The sequence below is a fragment of the Pseudophryne corroboree genome, chromosome 1 (genome assembly GCF_028390025.1).
Source record: "Pseudophryne corroboree isolate aPseCor3 chromosome 1, aPseCor3.hap2, whole genome shotgun sequence".
Taxonomy (NCBI): Eukaryota; Metazoa; Chordata; class Amphibia; order Anura; family Myobatrachidae; genus Pseudophryne; species Pseudophryne corroboree.
In genome coordinates, this window is record NC_086444.1 from 304,330,735 (window position 1) to 304,350,717 (window position 19,983).

Genomic DNA, 19,983 nt, shown 5'->3' on the forward strand with positions numbered 1-19,983 from the left:
CCCCAGTCACTGTGCCCATTGTAGTTATCCCCCAGTCGCTGTGCCCCTTGTAGTTGTGCCCCCAGTCGCTGTGCCCCCTGTATTTGTGCCCCAAGTCACTGTGCCCCTTGTAGCAGTACCCCTTGTGGCTGTGCCCCAAAGCCCAAACACATACAAAAAAAAAAAACACACACACATACTTACCGCTCCAAAAACAGATAGTAGAACCTAAGTTTATCTAAATATGTCTCTGTTAAGGGCCCATGAAGCTCCGATTTAGAGAAACTTTATTTCAGACTGTAGTTTGAAAGCTTTTTTTAAGCAACCCCACTGATGTCTGTGTGCTGACATGTTACAGTAATATAGTACATCTTAATGGAAGTCTGACTCTGGGGGTTTATGATTTGTTTAGGGGTAGGTTTCAGTACTGTTTCAGCTGTTGAGTTTTACGGCTTGTTAGCCGGGGTTTGCCTTGTTTGTGTGAGCTGGTATGAATCTCACCACTATCTGTGTATTTCCTTCTCTCAAAGTATGTTGACTCCTCGGGCACAGTTTCTAGACTGAGTCTAGTAGGAGGGGCACAGAGGGAGGAGCCAGCCCACACTATTAAACTCTTAAAGTGCCAATGGCTCCTGGTGGACCCGTCTATACCCCATGGTACTAATATGGACCCCAGTATCCTCTACGGACTACGAGAAAAGGATTTACCAGTAGGTAACCAAAATCCTATTTTCTGCAAAGCAATATCAGATTTGCTGGAAGAATAAATGTTTTATGAAATGCTCTTTTTAAGTTGGTTTAAAGTCTAAATTCCCACGTAAAATGTAGTCAACCTCAAATGAACATACTAAAATGTTTTTTGGAGTGCAGGAGGAAGCTACTCCAAATCGTGTAGACTCCAAGTGAGGAGCTAAGCGATTATCGGCAGGCACAGAGCAAAGTCAGCAGGCCAGGAGTAGAACAAACAAATCTCTGGCTGGAGAACAAGGCCTATTATAATATTTCCTTCCTTCTCAACCAGTAAAGGTATTTTCATATATATAAGTAATTGGCTATGGTATAAATTTATTAAATATGGAGACAGCTGGTGGCTTATTATTATTATTATCTTTTATTTATATGGCACTACAAGTGTTCCACAGCACCTTACACTGGGGGTGATTCAGACCTGATCGCTGCTGTGCGTTTCGCACAGCGGGCGATCAGGTCATAACTGCGCATGCATATGCATCGCAATGCACACGCATGTCGGACAACAACAACGTGCATCGCCGGTCAGGACAGGATGGTGCGAACATTCTGATGGCACGGGCGTTCGCAAAGTGATTGACAGGAAGAGGCCGTTTGTGGGTGGTAACTGACCGTTTACTGGGAGTGTCCGGAAAAACGCAGGCGAGTCCAAGCGTTTTCTGGGAGGGTGTGTCACGTCAGCTCCGGCCCCGATCAGCCTGTTCTCATCGCACTGGAAGAGTAAGTCCTGGGCTGCGCAAACAGTGGATTTTAGCAGCTCTGCGTACACATGGGATCGCACACTTGCATGGGCAAATTTACACTCCCCCTGGGGGTGGCGACTATCTGAATGCAGGACAGCAAAGTTAGCAGCCCAGCGATCAGATCTGATTCACCCCCAAAGTACACAAACAAATGAGCAATACAAGAAAACTGTGACTAACAGTACAAGACAATGTAGGACAAGTACATGGTGTATAAACATTGTTGCCAGCAGTCATCAGAATCAGCTTTATTGGCCAGGTATACTTGCGTATACTAGGAACTTGTCTTCGGTTTCCTATACAACAGCCAAGTAGGTAACAGATGAGCAGGTGTTGGGGGGCAACTAAAGTCATATACATAGGTATACCGTAGGGACACAAGTGAGTTACATGTACGTCTAGTCAGTCATAACACGTCATAACACTCAAATAAGCAGCAGTGCATCAGTAACCAAGGGTTAGGTGCTGTTGTAGGGAGAATGGCGTAGATTATAGTAAAAGTACCCTAAGGGAAGGAGAATCACATGAGGGAAGAGGACACTGCTCATAAGAGTTTACATTCTGTAGGGGAGGGGCAGACAGACAGAGGTGACACAGATGGGTTAGACAGTGAGCATGGAACAGAGGGTTAGGATGAGAGCTGGTTTGGTTTGATGATGAAGAGTTTCTTGAGAGCCCATCTGAAGCTTTGTAAAGAGGTGAAGAGTCTGATAGGGAGAGGTAGAGAGATTTCCAGAGATAGGGAGCAGCATATGCAAAATATTGGAGGCGGCAATGAGAGGAAGTAATCAAATGGCAGAGAGTCGGCATGCATTTGTGGAGTGAAGAGGGTGGGCGGTAGTGTGAAGATCATATGTATGTAACAGATCTCTACATTTTCTATTATTATGAGGAATTGTACATCCTCTTTGATGACCTGTTTGCAGTGTGCTGGGGGGAATTTTGCTTTATCTTGATACTGAGTAATACTCTCGGGGGGGGATGACTTGGGCTTGTTTTAGAATTCAGTGTTGCCTTTTTTCCTTTATACAGTTGCCAACTAAACTGACCGTGAAGTGTCAGCGATTCAGTGGCAATGGTGAGTCTGATGAATATTTACTTTTTTCAGAAAAAATTGCTGTGCGCATGGTTCTGCACACAGTTTTGTACTGTACATGTAACACGGACATAGATGTCTCAAAACTACATCTCTTTAACATCTATGTTCATCCTGTCCGTAAGCTATGTGAAGGCAGCCATATGCACAAACATAGCCAGATTAAGGGGGGGATGCAGGGCATACTGTACCCTGAGACCCCCTTTGTAAGGGGGCCCCGCCAGCCAGAGCACACAGACATCACTAGCTTTCCCTCTTAAGCAGCAGCAGAACCAGCAGCCAGAATGTGAGCAGGACAGTAAGCTGTGAAGGCATAGACACAGAAGTATCACGTTTCATGAGCCACCAATCGAGCTTTCCGACCAGAGGACAGATAGGAGGATGGAGAGAGCTGTAAGTGACACAGGGATCCCAGCGTATCCTCTTCCCTACTTAGGTGTCTGAGTCTTGTGTAAACTGTTATGCAACTAAACCATTTGAGTCTAGAGATAGAGATATACAGAGAAAGTCCTCCAGAGTCCTGTCCCAGTGTGTAAGTAGTACAGAGGTTGTTGCTATTCTTGTATGTGACAAGATAAATTATTTTATTTTTCTAAGTGTATTTTAAGGTTAAGTTGTCTGAAAATTGTATATAGTAGTTGTCTTTCAATTAGGTGAAGCTATAAAAAGTACCCAGCCATTATTAAAATATTAGTTTAAAACAATGTATCACAGGGAAGTTTGACTGGCATTCTCAGGACACTCCCAGCCCCTGTAGCCCTCTATCCAGCCCATCAGATATATCTCATGGTACAATTGTATGCCGTACGATATATTGCATGCAATGTATAGCGGCTTCATCAATCGCATGCTATATATCTTATGCAAAAATAGCACAAAAGTACCAAATCGTATGGAATCACTCCCGGGAAGGTCCCGGGGGAGTTCAAAGGAAATTACATCCGAATTCAGCCTCAGACATATCGTTGTAGTGTATGGGGCCCTTTACAATGACAGCATTTTAGATGGCCTATTGTAGCTACCTTGTCCTTTTGCCAAAATTAATCTGCTGCTTTATTTACACACACTTATAGGATAGTATGCACCTTATAGTAAATTATTAAATATTGAATGTTCATTGTATAAAAAAAATATTTAAACCATTTCTTCAAAGGAATCAAAGAAAGTTAAAGGGGGAGCAGAAAAAGAACGAGAGAAAAAAAGAAGGAAGTTGCTAGAAGCTGCTAGTCAGTGTGTTAAGTTGGATCGTTTTACTGTAAAACAACCTAGCGCTACTCAGTCTGTTCCGTCAGTAGAAGTAGAATGTGTACAGCCAGGCGAGCTACAGCCGTCAACTGGCCCTGTTGCTGCTTCATTGCTTGAACATTCTGAATCTGAAACACCAAGTAGCTCCGCATCTCTGTTAGATATCTATGTGCATCCTGATAAACCTGGCCACTCAACAGTTCATAGTGATATTATGTTATCTGTAGGCTCTGCTGAGCCTGTAATGGGGAGCGGGGAGAAAGTTAAAAGTTCTGCCATGGCAGTAGAATGTGTAGGTAGTGTGGAAGATGTTGAGGCTGTCTGTAATCTTTTTGCAAGACCACGGGTAGGTGAGAGGCCATTCTTTTTTGAAAAACATCCTATTCAACCATTTGACAGCTCTGATTTGCCATTTGCAGCTAAGAAAGTGTTTAAAAGAAAAGATGGCTCACAACGTTTTTGGGTTACTTATGACAAAACTTCAAATGCTCTGTATGTTTAGCATATAGCAAAGATACAGAAAGCAATGCGTTCATTCTAGGTATGAAGTCTTGGACACATGTTTATCAAAGAATTGATGAACATGAAAACTCTAAGCATCACAATAAATGTGCTGAGGCCCATATGTATACTGTAATGCACAAAGATGTTGGAGAGCTGGTATTCTCTGTACAGAAAAAGAAACACAGAGAAGAGGTCATAGGTAACAGACAAGTTGTGGAACGAGTGATTGATGTAATTAAGCTTATAGGTAAACGAGGTTTGAGCTACCGTGGTAAGACTGCAGAAGCCGCGTATACCTTAGATGATCCTGTTTTAGATCATGGTAACTTTCTAGAGCTAATTATTCTGCTTAGCAAGTGTGACCCACTGCTGAAAACCCATCTAGATAAGGTTATTAAAAGCAGTCAAAAGGCACGTGCTGCAGGCAGCAAAGGCAGAGGAAATCTTGTGACATTTCTATCAAAGACCACAGTGAACCAGATCATAGTTACTGTTTCAACTTTAATCAAACAGTTTATCTCTAATTAAGTTCAAGAAGCTGGAATGTATTCTGTACAGTTAGACACTACCCAGGACATTTCTGTGAAGGACCAGTGCTCTGTGATTATTTGTTACGTCACTGATCAAGTACATGAGCGACTTCTGTCTTTAGTCAGCTGCACAGATTCTTCTGGGAAGGGATTTTTGGAGTTGTTTAAAAAAGTCCTTGGAGAAAATGGATTAGATATTACGAAGTGTGTGGCAAATGCGACAGATGGTGCAGCAAATATGCAGGGCACATACAAGGGTTTTTCAGCTTGGCTAGGCAAAGAGTCGCCAAATCAAGTTCACATTTGGTGTTACAGTCATGTTTTAAACCTAGTCATTGGTGATGCAACTCGTTCCCCCTTAGCTGCTGCATCATTCTTCTCCTTGCTTAATGCAGTTGGTGCCTTTTTTAGGGAATCCTATCTCCGTATGGACATACTAGAAAGCTTCATGACTGATAAAAGTGGAAACCAAATGCGATTACAGACCATAGGCCAGACAAGATGGTGGGCTAAAGATGCAGCTTTATCCAAAATTTTTGGTTCCTATAAAAACATAGAAAAAGCACTCTTTGTGGATGTCATACTAGCCTTGACCAATGTTGAGGAGTCAGAGAAATTTTCACCTGATCTACGTGCCAAAGCCAAAACACAAAAAGAAGCCCTATTAAAATATGAAACCATCATGACTGCATTTATGTATTTACGAATATTTCAAATTACAACACCCTTATCTAAGTATTTGCAAACTGTCACAACTGAGGGCCTGAGCTGACGGGAGGCAGCCTCAGTTGTAGGGGCTGAGATGTACCGGAACCTGGGAGGTTGTATCAGACCCCTGGACATGTAAGTAACATGAATAATAACTGCCCGAAGGCGTGACCACGACAACTTGGATAAAAGTCAATGATGTTTATTATGACAACTCCGCAACACAGCAGCAGTAAAAGAAAACGTAAAAGTCAGCAAAGAATAAATACAGTTCCTGGGTACTACAGGATGGCAGGAGCCACAGAGCACTGGTAGTGTGAGATAGTTCTTATGATCTTCTAGATGGAAAGTCCTTACCAGGCCCGACTGTAGCAATGGAGATAACCCAGGATTGTGCCAGCTGGTGTTCCAGGAAAAGTTGGGTTGCTGAAGATAAAAACAGCTGCTGTGGATACTGGCTGGAACCAGACTGTTGTTAGCACGGAGTGGATACTGGCTGGAACCAGTTAAATAATAAATGAACTTGGGAGCGATGAAATATGAACTGAAATGTAGAACTTGAGAGCGGAGAAATAATAATACCGGTGGAGAGTGGTAAAGTGTAGAAAGGACACCGGCCCTTTAAGGGAAGCTGTACTCTGCTGGAAGCTGAGCTGGAAGCAGGTAATGTTGTAGCTGGAAACAGATTAATCCACAATGGATTGGAGAGTCAGGCTACACCGCAGGTGGAATGCTGGTGCGGGTCTCTATGGTGGAAGTCTTGAGACAGGAGCTGGAACCTGGAAGACAATCACAGGAGAGAGACAAACAGGAACTAGGTTTGACAACCAAAGCACTGACGCCTTCCTTGCTCAGGCACAGTGTATTTATACCTGCAGCAAGGAAGGGATTGGCTAGGCAATTATGCAGATTATCAATACTGAGAACAGATTGGTGGAAATGATCAGCTGACAGAATCCAAGATGGCTGCGCCCATGCAGACACTTGGAGGGAAGTTTGGTTTGTAATCCATGTGGTAATGAAAACAGTAATGGCGGCGCCGGCCACCGGAGACAGGAGGTGCCAGGCTGACAGATGCACATCCAACCACGCGGACACAGCGGAGGCCGCGGCTGACGTAATCGCCACTCAGACACTCTGCATGCAGAAGAGCAGGGACGGCGGCGGAGGCCGCGGGAGACGCCATGCCAGGTGTAATATGGCGTTTACTGTGACAGCGTCCCAGAGTGACAGGAGAGGATACAGGAATGTACACATCAGGATAACAGATGGGATCCGGTCCTGGAGCGCTGAGCCAACCTTAGGAGGCATCTGATGGGTAAGAAATGGCGTCCAGATACCCGGATCGTGACAGCACCCCCCCCTTTAGGAGTGGCCCCAGGACACTTCTTTGGCTTTTGAGGAAACTTGGAATGTCCTGGGTATTTTTAAGAAGGGAGGCAACTGAAGTCTGTAAGCAACAGGATTGATGACTTGTTCAATCTTGAAAGGACCGATATAGCGAGGTGCAAACTTCATACTGGGAACTCTTAACCTCAAATTCTTCGTGGATAACCATACCCGATCACCCACCTTGAGAGCAGGAACTGCTCGACGCTTCTTATCCGCAAACTTCTTGTACCTGAACGATGCCTTGAGCAGAGCTGATCGTACGCTCTTCCAGATATTGGCAAACTGATGCAAGGTGATATCCACTGCGGGAACAGAAGTTGCTGGAAGCGGTTGGAACTCAGGGACTTTAGGGTGGAATCCAAAGTTAGTGAAGAATGGTGTTGAAGCAGATGAAGAATGATACTGGTTGTTATGACAGAACTCGGCCCAGGGAAGTAATTGAACCCAGTCATCTTGAGAGGAGGACACATAGATGCGGAGGAAGGCCTCCAAGTCCTGATTCACCCTCTCGGTTTGACCATTGGTCTGAGGATGGTAAGCCGTGGAAAACTTTAGCTTGACTTGGAGGACTTGACATAAACTTCGCCAGAATTTGGCTGTGAATTGAACTCCTCGATCTGAGATAATTTCTTCAGGAAGACCGTGGAGTCGGAAGACCTCTTGTATGAATACTTGAGCCAACTTGGAAGCTGACGGAAGACCGGTGAGAGGAATGAAGTGTGCCATCTTGGTGAACCGGTCAACTACCACCCAGATGGTATTGAACTTGTTGCACATGGGTAAGTCTGTAATGAAATCCATCGACAAGTGGGTCCATGGTCGACGGGGAACGGATAGTGGAACCAGTTGCCCCGCAGGCGACTGGCGGGATACTTTATGTTGGGCACACTTTGGGCAAGATGCAATAAACTCCAAGACGTCCTTTTTCAGAGTTGGCCACCAATAGGACCTAGAGATAAACTCCAGGGTTTTTTGGATACCTGTATGTCCGGCAAAACGGGAAGCATGGGCCCAATGCATGAGCTTCTTCCTTAGCATCGGCTTCACAAAACTTTTCCCTGATGGGGGCGTAGAGTCCATCCCTACCGTGGAGAATGCCAACGGATTTATAATAGGATGCTTGTCTGAAGACTCTGACTCATTTTCTTGCTCCCATGAGCGGGAAAGGGCATCGGCCTTGCGATTCTGAGAGCCCGGACAGAACTGGAGTTTAAAGTCGAACCTGGAAAAGAAAAGTGCCCATCTGGCCTGACGAGGGTTGAGACATTGTGCGCCCTTCAGGTATAAAAATAAGAATTTACTTACCGATAATTCTATTTCTCGGAGTCCGTAGTGGATGCTGGGGTTCCTGAAAGGACCATGGGGAATAGCGGCTCCGCAGGAGACAGGGCACAAAAGTAAAGCTTTCCGATCAGGTGGTGTGCACTGGCTCCTCCCCCTATGACCCTCCTCCAAGCCAGTTAGGTACTGTGCCCGGACGAGCGTACACAATAAGGGAGGAATTTTGAATCCCGGGTAAGACTCATACCAGCCACACCAATCACACCGTACAACTTGTGATCTAAACCAAGTTAACAGTATGATAACAGCGGAGCCTCTGAAAAGATGGCTCACAACAATAATAACCCGATTTTTGTAACTATGTACAAGTATTGCAGATAATCCGCACTTGGGATGGGCGCCCAGCATCCACTACGGACTCCGAGAAATAGAATTATCGGTAAGTAAATTCTTATTTTCTCTATCGTCCTAGTGGATGCTGGGGTTCCTGAAAGGACCATGGGGATTATACCAAAGCTCCCAAACGGGCGGGAGAGTGCGGATGACTCTGCAGCACCGAATGAGAGAACTCCAGGTCCTCCTTAGCCAGGGTATCAAATTTGTAGAATTTAGCAAACGTGTTTGCCCCTGACCAAGTAGCTGCTCGGCAAAGTTGTAAAGCCGAGACCCCTCGGGCAGCCGCCCAAGATGAGCCCACCTTCCCTGTGGAATGGGCATTTACATATTTTGGCTGTGGCAGGCCTGCCACAGAATGTGCAAGCTGAATTGTATTACACATCCAACTAGCAATAGTCTGCTTAGAAGCAAGAGCACCCAGTTTGTTGGGTGCATACAGGATAACAGCAAGTCAGTTTTCCTGACTCCAGCCGTCCTGGAACATATTTTCAGGGCCCTGACAACATCTAGCAACTTGGAGTCCTCCAAGTCCCTAGTAGGTACAAGGCACCACAATAAGCTGGTTCAGGTGAAACACTGACACCACCTTTAGGGAGAGAACTGGGGACGAGTCCGCAGCTCTGCCCTGTCCGAATGGACAAACAGATATGGGCTTTTTTGAGAAAAAAACACCAATTTGACACTCGCCTGGTCCAGGCCAGGGCAAAGAGCATGGTCACTTTTCATGTGAGATGCTTCAAATCCACAGATTTGACTGGTTTTAAACCAATGTGATTTGAGGAATCCCAGAACTACGTTGAGATCCCACAGTGCCACTGGAGGCACAAAAGGGGGTTGTATATGCAATACTCCCTTGACAAACTTCTGGACTTCAGGAACTGAAGCCAATTCTTTCTGGAAGAAAATCGACAGGGCCGAAAATTGAACCTTAATGGACCCCAATTTGAGGCCCATAGACACTCCTGTTTGCAGGAAATGCAGGAAACGACCGAGTTGAAATTTCTTTGTGGGGCCTTCCTGGCCTCACACCACGCAACATATTTTCGCCACATGTGGTGATAATGTTGTGCGGTCACCTCCTTTCTGGCTTTGACCAGGGTAGGAATGACCTCTTCCGGAATGCCTTTTTCCCTTAGGATCCGGCTTTCCACCGCCATGCCGACAAACGCAGCTGCGGTAAGTCTTGGAACAGACATGGTACTTGCTGAAGCAAGTCCCTTCTTAGCGGCAGAGGCCATAAGACCTCTGTAAGCATCTCTTGAAGTTCCGGGTACCAAGTCCTTCTTGGCCAATCCGGAGCCATGAGTATAGTTCTTACTCCTCTACGTCTTATAATTCTCAGCACCTTAGGTATGAGAAGCAGAGGAGGGAACACATACACCGACTGGTACACCCACGGTGTTACCAGAACGTCCACAGCTATTGCCTGAGGGTCTCTTGACCTGGCGCAATACCTGTCCCGTTTTTTGTTCAGACGGGACGCCATCATGTCCACCTTTGGTATTTCCCAACGGTTTACAATCATGTGGAAAAAACTTCCCGATGAAGTTTCCACTCTCCCGGGTGGAGGTCGTGCCTGCTGAGGAAGTCTGCTTCCCAGTTTCCATTCCCGGGATGAAACACTGCTGACAGTGCTATCACATGATTTTCCGCCCAGCGAAAAGTCCTTGCAGTTTTTGCCATTGCCCTCCTGCTTCTTGTGTCGCCCTGTCTGTTTACGTGGGCGACTGCCGTGATGTTTTTCCCACTGGATCAATACCGGCTGACCTTGAAGCAGAGGTCTTGCTAAGCTTAGAGCATTATAAATTTACCCTTAGCTCCAGTATATTTATGTGGAGAAAAGTCTCCAGACTTGATCACACTCCCTGGAAATTTTTTCCTTGTGTGACTGCTCCCCAGCCTCTCGGGCTGGGCTCCGTGGTCACCAGCATCCAATCCTGAATGCCGAATCTGCGGCCCTCTAGAAGATGAGCACTCTATAACCACCACAGGAGAGACACCCTTGTCCTTGGATATAGGGTTATCCGCTGATGCATCTGAAGATGCGATCCGGACCATTTGTCCAGCAGATCCCACTGAAAAGTTCTTGCGTGAAATCTGCCGAATGGAATTGCTTCGTAGGAAGCCACCATTTTTACCAGGACCCTTGTGCAATGATGCACTGTTTTTAGGAGGTTCCTGACTAGCTCGGATAACTCCCTGGCTTTCTCTTCCGGGAGAAACACCTTTTTCTGGACTGTGTCCAGAATCATCCCTAGGCACAGCAGACGTGTCGTCGGGATCAGCTGCGATTTTGGAATATTTAGAATCCACCCGTGCTGTTGTAGCAGTATCCGAGATAGTGCTACTCCGACCTCCAACTGTTCCCTGGACTATGCCCTTATCAGGAGATCGTCCAAGTAAGGGATAATTAAGACGCCTTTTCTTCGAAGAAGAATCATCATTTCGGCCATTACCTTGGTAAAGACCCGGGGTGCCGTGGACAATCCAAACGGCAGCGTCTGAAACTGATAGTGACAGTTCTGCACCACGAACCTGAGGTACCCTTAGTGAGAAGGGCAAATTTGGGACATAGAGGTAAGCATCCCTGATGTCCCGGGACACTATATAGTCCCCTTCTTCCTGGTTCGTTATCACTGCTCTGAGTGACTCCATCTTGATTTGAACCTTTGTAAGTGTTCAAAAAATTTTGTAGAATAAGTCTCACCTAGCCTTCTGGCTTCAGTACCACAATATAGTGTGGAATAATACCCCTTTTCTTGTAGTAGGAGGGGTAATTTAATTATCACCTGCTGGGAATACAGCTTGTGAATTTTTTCCCATACTGCCTCCTTGTCGGAGGGAGACCTTGGTAAAGCAGACTTCAGGAGCCTGCGAAGGGGAAACGTCTCGACATTCCAATCTGTACCCCTGGGATACTACTTGTAGGATCCAGGGGTCCTGTACGGTCTCAGCGCCATGCTGAGAACTTGTCAGAAGCGGTGGAACGCTTCTGTTCCTGGGAATGGGCTGCCTGCTGCAGTCTTCTTCCCTTTCCTCTATCCCTGGGCAGATATGATCTTATAGGGACGAAAGGACTGAGGCTGAAAAGACGGTGTCTTTTTCTGCAGAGATGTGACTTAGGGTAAAAACGGCGGATTTTCCAGCAGTTGCCGTGGCCACCAGGTCCGATGGACCGACCCCAAATAACTCCTCTTCCTTTATACGGCAATACACCTTTGTGCCGTTTGGAATCTGCATCACCTGACCACTGTCGTGTCCATAACATCTTCTGGCAGATATGGACATCGCATTTACTCTTGATGCCAGAGTGCAAATATCCCTCTGTGCATCTCGCATATATAGAAATGCATCCTTTAAATGCTCTATAGTCAATAAAATACTGTCCCTGTCAAGGGTATCAATATTTTTAGTCAGGGAATCCGACCAAGCCACCCCAGCTCTGCACATCCAGGCTGAGGCGATCGCTGGTCGCAGTATAACACCAGTATGTGTGTATATACTTTTTATGATATTTTCCAGCCTCCTGTCAGCTGGTCCTTGAGGACGGCCCTATCTATAGACGGTACCGCCACTTGTTTTGATAAGCGTGTGAGCGCCTTATCCACCCTAAGGGGTGTTTCCCAACGCGCCCTAACTTCTGGCGGGAAAGGGTATACCGCCCATAATTTTCTATCGGGGGGAACCCACGCATCATCACACACTTTATTTAATTTATCTGATTCAGGAAAAACTACGGTAGTTTTTTCACATCCCACATAATACCCTCTTTTGTGGTACTTGTAGTATCAGAAATATGTAACACCTCCTTCATTGCCTTTAACGTGTGGCCCTAATAAGGAATACGTTTGTTTATTCACCGTCGACACTGGATTCAGTGTCCCCGTCTGTGTCTGTGTCGACCGACTAAAGTAAACGGGCGTTTTAAAACCCCTGACGGTGTTTTTGAGACATCTGGACCGGTACTAATTGTTTGTCGGCCGTCTCATGTCGTCAACCGACCTTGCAGCGTGTTGACATTATCACGTAATTCCCTAAATAAGCCATCCATTCCGGTGTCGACTCCCTAGAGAGTGACATCACCATTACAGGCAATTGCTCCGCCTCCTCACCAACATCGTCCTCATACATGTCGACACACACGTACCGACACACAGCACACACACAGGGAATGCTCTGATAGAGGACAGGACCCACTAGCCCTTTGGAGAGACAGAGGGAGAGTTTACCAGCACACACCAAAAACGCTATAATTATATAGGGACAACCTTATATAAGTGTTTTCCCTTATAGCATCTTTTTTATATATTTCTAACGCCAAATTAGTGCCCCCCCTCTCTGTTTTAACCCTGTTTCTGTAGTGCAGTGCAGGGGAGAGCCTGGGAGCCTTCCCTCCAGCCTTTCTGTGAGGGAAAATGGCGCTGTGTGCTGAGGAGATAGGCCCCGCCCCTTTTTCGGCGGCCTCGTCTCCCGCTCTTAACGGATTCTGGCAGGGGTTAAATATCTCCATATAGCCTCCGGAGGCTATATGTGAGGTATTTTTAGCCAAAATAGGTATTCATTTGCCTCCCAGGGCGCCCCCCTCCCAGCGCCCTGCACCCTCAGTGACTGCCGTGTGAAGTGTGCTGAGAGGAAAATGGCGCACAGCTGCAGTGCTGTGCGCTACCTTTAGAAGACTGAGGAGTCTTCTGCCGCCGATTCTGGACCTCTTCTTACTTCAGCATCTGCAAGGGGGCCGGCGGCAAGGCTCCGGTGACCATCCAGGCTGTACCTGTGATCGTCCCTCTGGAGCTGATGTCCAGTAGCCAAGAAGCCAATCCATCCTGCACGCAGGTGAGTTCACTTCTTCTCCCCTAAGTCCCTCGTTGCAGTGATCCTGTTGCCAGCAGGACTCACTGTAAAATAAAAAACCTAAGCTAAACTTTTCTAAGCAGCTCTTTAGGAGAGCCACCTAGATTGCACCCTTCTCGGCCGGGCACAAAAATCTAACTGGCTTGGAGGAGGGTCATAGGGGGAGGAGCCAGTGCACACCACCTGATCGGAAAGCTTTACTTTTGTGCCCTGTCTCCTGCGGAGCCGCTATTCCCCATGGTCCTTTCAGGAACCCCAGCATCCACTAGGACGATAGAGAAAGGTTCTTGTGGTCTGTAAGTATGGTGATTGAATGAGAAGCTCCCTCCAACAGATACCTCCACTCTTCTAGAGCGAGCTTGATGGCTAGCAACTCCTGGTCGCCAATGGCATAGTTGCGCTCAGCTGGGGAGAACTTCCGGGAGAAGAAACTGCAAGGGTGTAAATGGCCATCTTTAGCCCTCTGAGATAACACCGCTCCTACTCCAACGGAGGAGGCATCCACCTCTAAGATGAAAGGAGAGTCGATGTCAGGCTGTTTCAGAACAGGCGCAGAGATGAACCTTTGTTTTAAAAGATGAAATGCTTGCATGGCTTCTTCAGACCACTTGGACGGGTTAGCACCCTTCTTAGTGAAAGCAGTAATAGGCGCCACAATGGTGGAAAAGTCTCGTATAAACTTTCGGTAATAGTTGGCGAACCCTAAGAACCTCTGGACCCCTTTGAGGTTTAAGGGTACCGGCCAATTTTGGATTGCTTGTAGTTTCTCAGGATCCATCTCTAGTCCGGAACCGGACACAATGTACCCTAGAAACGGAATGGACTTGACTTCAAAGACGCATTTTTCTAATTTGCAATAGAGATGATTGACACGGAGACGGGACAGAACCTCTTTAACCCAAAAACGATGTTCCTCTAAATCGTTGGCAAAAATGAGGATATCGTCTAGATAGACCACGACATGACGGTATAGAATGTCTCTGAAGATCTCATTGACAAAATGCTGGAAGACAGCTGGAGCATTGCTCAATCCGAAGGGCATGACGAGGTACTCATAATGTCCGTCACGGGTGTTAAAGGCGGTCTTCCACTCGTCACCCTCACGGATCCGGATGAGATTGTATGCACCTCGCAAGTCCAGCTTAGTAAAGATGGTAGCTCCGCTAACTCTGTCAAAGAGCTCAGTAATCAGGGGTAAAGGATAACGGTTCTTGATGGTAATGTCGTTCAAACCTCTGTAGTCGATGCACGGCCGCAGACCACCATCTTTCTTTTTTACAAAAAAGAAGCCTGCGCCGGCTGGAGAAGAAGAAGGTCGAATGAACCCCTTTGCTAGGTTCTCTTTAATATATTCCTCCATAGAATGCGTCTCAGGCAGAGACAACGGATAAGTTCGGCCTCGAGGTGGAACCTTCCCTGGAACGAGATCAATCGGACAGTCCCATTCTCTATGAGGAGGAAGGATATCAGCAGAAGCTTTACTGAACACATCCGTGAAATCTTGATATGGAGGAGGTGGAACATCAGACGACCTGGGGGAGGAAGAACAGACAGGCAATACTTTAAACAAACATGTCTCAGCACAGGAGGAACCCCATGCCAGGATTTGCGTAGTCGTCCAATCAATTGTAGGATTGTGAAGACGGAGCCATGGAAGGCCCAGGACCACAGGATGTGTGGCTCTTGGAATCACTAAAAAAGAAATAAGTTCGGAATGAAGAACTCCCACTCTCAGACGAACTGGTAGAGTCCTTAAAGAAATAACTGCATCAAAAATGTTGCTGCCATCCACGGCAGTTAAAGAAATGGACGAAGGAAGTCTCTCGGTGGGTAGGGACCACCGTTTAACATAGGCTTCGGTAATAAAGTTCCCAGCTGCTCCGGAATCAAGGAGGGCAATGACGTTCCGATAACGTTGAGCAACTTGAAGCGAGACTGGGAGATTACAATCTTGAGGAGATGGAGAGGAGATCATTACTCCTAGCCGGCCCTCTCCTTGGCGAGCTAGGATTTGGAGTTTCCCGGACGTTTGGGACAGGCATTAATGGTGTGAGACGGAGCTGCACAATAGAGACAGAGAAACTCGGAGAGACGTCTTCGGCGCTCAGCAGGAGTTAAACGGGAACGGCCAAGTTGCATGGGCTCATCTTTAGATGGTGACAGTTGACGAGGAGGAGGAGCAGAAGATTTTGGAGCAGATGATCTTCCACGCTCAGTTGCTCTCTCTCTGAAACGTAAATCAACTTTCGTGCAGAGTGAGATTAGCTCATCTAACTTAGAAGGTAAGTCTCTGGTAGCTAACTCATCTTTAATACGCTCAGATAAGCCATGCCAGAATGCAGCATACAGGGCCTCGTCGTTCCATGCCAGTTCGGATGCCAGGATCTGGAACTGTATCAGATATTGTCCTACAGTACGTGACCCCTGGCGTAAACGGAGAATCTCGGATGAAGCTGAGGTTACCCGGCCTGGCTCGTCGAAGATGCGCCTGAATGTTGACACGAAGGCAGTGTAGGAAGATAGCAGGGTGTCGGACCTCTCCCATAACGGTGATGCCCAATCAAGGGCTGAGCCACTGAGAAGAGAAATAATGTAGGCAATTTTTGTACGGTCACTGGGAAAATTGCCAGGTTGTAGCTCAAACTGAATCTCACACTGGTTGAGAAATCCCCTGCAGAATCTTGGAGATCCGTCAAATTTTGCTGGCGTTGGAAGATGAAGACGTGGAGCAGAAATGGGTAAGGTGGGTGGGGTTATAGCTGGAGTCACTGTGGTTGACGCACCAGACGCGCCTGATCCACGGAGAGTTGTCTGAATCCCATCCAGCCGAGTGGAGAGATCCTGGAGACAGCGGATGATGTGGCCCTGTGCAGCCTCCTGATGTTCTAGTCGGGCTGCCAGTTCTTGCATCGGCCTGGCCGCTTGATCCTGGTCTCCGGCTGGATTCATTAGGTCAGTGCTTACTGTCACAACTGAGGGCCTGAGCTGACGGGAGGCAGCCTCAGTTGTAGGGGCTGAGATGTACCGGAACCTGGGAGGTTGTATCAGACCCCTGGACATGTAAGTAACATGAATAATAACTGCCCGAAGGCGTGACCACGACAACTTGGATAAAAGTCAATGATGTTTATTATGACAACTCCGCAACACAGCAGCAGTAAAAGAAAACGTAAAAGTCAGCAAAGAATAAATACAGTTCCTGGGTACTACAGGATGGCAGGAGCCACAGAGCACTGGTAGTGTGAGATAGTTCTTATGATCTTCTAGATGGAAAGTCCTTACCAGGCCCGACTGTAGCAATGGAGATAACCCAGGATTGTGCCAGCTGGTGTTCCAGGAAAAGTTGGGTTGCTGAAGATAAAAACAGCTGCTGTGGATACTGGCTGGAACCAGACTGTTGTTAGCACGGAGTGGATACTGGCTGGAACCAGTTAAATAATAAATGAACTTGGGAGCGATGAAATATGAACTGAAATGTAGAACTTGAGAGCGGAGAAATAATAATACCGGTGGAGAGTGGTAAAGTGTAGAAAGGACACCGGCCCTTTAAGGGAAGCTGTACTCTGCTGGAAGCTGAGCTGGAAGCAGGTAATGTTGTAGCTGGAAACAGATGAATCCACAATGGATTGGAGAGTCAGGCTACACCGCAGGTGGAATGCTGGTGCGGGTCTCTATGGTGGAAGTCTTGAGACAGGAGCTGGAACCTGGAAGACAATCACAGGAGAGAGACAAACAGGAACTAGGTTTGACAACCAAAGCACTGACGCCTTCCTTGCTCAGGCACAGTGTATTTATACCTGCAGCAAGGAAGGGATTGGCTAGGCAATTATGCAGATTATCAATACTGAGAACAGATTGGTGGAAATGATCAGCTGACAGAATCCAAGATGGCTGCGCCCATGCAGACACTTGGAGGGAAGTTTGGTTTGTAATCCATGTGGTAATGAAAACAGTAATGGCGGCGCCGGCCACCGGAGACAGGAGGCGCCAGGCTGACAGATGCACATCCAACCACGCGGACACAGCGGAGGCCGCGGCTGACGTAATCGCCACTCAGACACTCTGCATGCAGAAGAGCAGGGACGGCGGCGGAGGCCGCGGGAGACGCCATGCCAGGTGTAATATGGCGTTTACTGTGACAGCGTCCCAGAGTGACAGGAGAGGATACAGGAATGTACACATCAGGATAACAGATGGGATCCGGTCCTGGAGCGCTGAGCCAACCTTAGGAGGCATCTGATGGGTAAGAAATGGCGTCCAGATACCCGGATCGTGACACAAACAAGTGGCCTTGATTTGTTGAAGGCTCAACAAATGGTTACCTCTTCTCTAGAGCAACTGGTAGTGATTCAGCGAGACCTTGCTAATATCAAACTTGTTGTTGACAACTTTATCACACACGTAAAAGAAGAACTAGTTAGACGATTACCTGAAAACATAATAGAAGTCCAGGAGGATTTCCCTGAGAAGAGAATCCGAAAGAAAAAAAGGATGCCTGGAGAACAGATTCCAGATGAGGTAATTACTGATCCTCTGAAGGATTTTGAGGTTGGCATTTACAACAGGGTCTTAGATGCAGCAATTGAAAGCCTGAAAAGCAGGTTTGCGAAGAATAGTGCAATTTACAGAGATCTAGCTTGTTTATCTCCTACACAGTTTGATGAAGTGAAAGTGCATTTGCCAGACGATGCCTTGGAGAAACTGGGAGATATGCTGACACTATATGATGAGGAAGCAACCAAAGCCAATCTGCAGTTAGAATTAGTTAGTTTAGCTAAAAACTGGGATCGATTAAAACTTACGCTACCAGAAGAGTATTGTCTTACCAGGCTTGATGAGGAGGTAGATGAAATTGAAGAACTGTCATCCACACATAGATCTGAAGTTACTTCTGATCAGCAACAGGTAAATTGCAGGAGATGCCTAAACTGTGCTATATGTGTATATGACACTCTGAAACGCTACAGTTTATACTCACTGGCCTACAAGAATATAGGCCTAGCTTATAAATACTTGCTAACACTCTCGGCAACACAGGTAGCTTGTGAAAGATCTTTTTCAACATTTAAAGTAGTTAAAAACAGGCTACGGCCCACTCTTGGAGCAACACATTTGGAAGCTTTTATGCTGATGGCTGTTGAGAGAGATGTTTTGATGAACAATGTGGACAGTGAAACTGTCATTGACAAATTGGCTTCCCAGAGTGCATTATTACGAAAAGAATTGTTTTTGGATTGAGCTAATGGAGACCAGGAGGTATATATTTTTGTTGGCTGTTCTTCATTGGTTTCTAAATCCGCTGCTTAGTAAATACAGGGTTATAATTCTGAAACATTGCTGGTTAGCCGATGTTCAATTGTATTCTAATGCCAGGATACGCACATTTTTCTGTCAGTTTGGGTTTCATTAAATCTATGGCATGTAATCACACAAATAAATTGCCTAAAGCCAAAAGCGATGCATAGTAAATATACCCCTAGGTAAGACTTGTTTCTTTAATTTGCTACTAAAAGGCTGAAAATGGGTTGGGTTTTCATTTTTCAGCACTTTTTTTTATTAAAAATATTGCTGTTTTGAGGTTTAAAATAGTAATTTTTTGTTGATTTTAGTTACTATGCACAGTGTTTACATTTTTTTTTTTTTTTATCATCAATAGTTTTTATTGAATTTTTTTGATTGCAAACAGGGGTACAAAAGGAAGAGAGAGGGAGGGGGGGGGGAGTAGGTACATAAATATATAAATGAACGTTACAGTAGACATGTGTAAATAAGTACAAACAGTTCAAAGTCTATCACACAGGTACATTGTAAGGAAAACAAAAAAGAAAGAAAAAGAAAGGCATTTATAGACATGGAAGGACGGCAATGACCTCAGTCCAGGGAATTGCGGGTCCGCCCGAAGCCTAGCCGCCAGTGGTTCTATGGCCAGAACGAATATGAGAGGGGAGAGAGGGCAGCCCTGGCGGGTACCGTTATAGATTGGAAAAGGACTAGATAAAAAACCATTACTGAATACCTGGGCCGTCGGGGAGCTATAAAGAGCTAATATGGACGAGAGTATATGGTCACGTAGGCCAAATTTTAGTAGGACTTCTCGCATATAAGACCAGTTTAAGCGATCAAAGGCCTTCTCTGCGTCCAAAGATAGCAGTAGGAGACCTTGCTTGGGGGTTAGAGAATCGACAAGGTTGAATACCCTGCGTGTATTGTCGGACACCTGTCTTCCCGGGATAAAGCCAACCTGGTCCGGATGTATCAGGGAGGGGAGGAGGGTGTTCAATCGAGAGGCGATTCATTTAGCATATATTTTAATATCCCCATTCAGTAACGCAATGGGGCGATAATTTTGGCAAAAGGTCGCATCTTTACCCGGTTTAGGGATTGTGACAATACGTGCCTCGAGCATCTCCTGAGGGAGAGTGCCCTGTGAGGTAATATCGGTGTAGACTGCCACCAAAGAGGGAGCTAGAAGGTCTTGGAACGAAACATAGAAGTCATTAATAAAGCC

At 46.3% G+C, this 19,983-nt stretch overlaps 1 protein-coding gene across 1 annotated transcript in view; it reads right to left on the minus strand.

Annotated features, from left to right (window-relative positions):
- Positions 1 to 19,983, minus strand: part of ANAPC5 (anaphase promoting complex subunit 5) — a 272,988-nt gene that overhangs the window by 201,961 nt on the left and 51,044 nt on the right. The window lies entirely within an intron of this gene.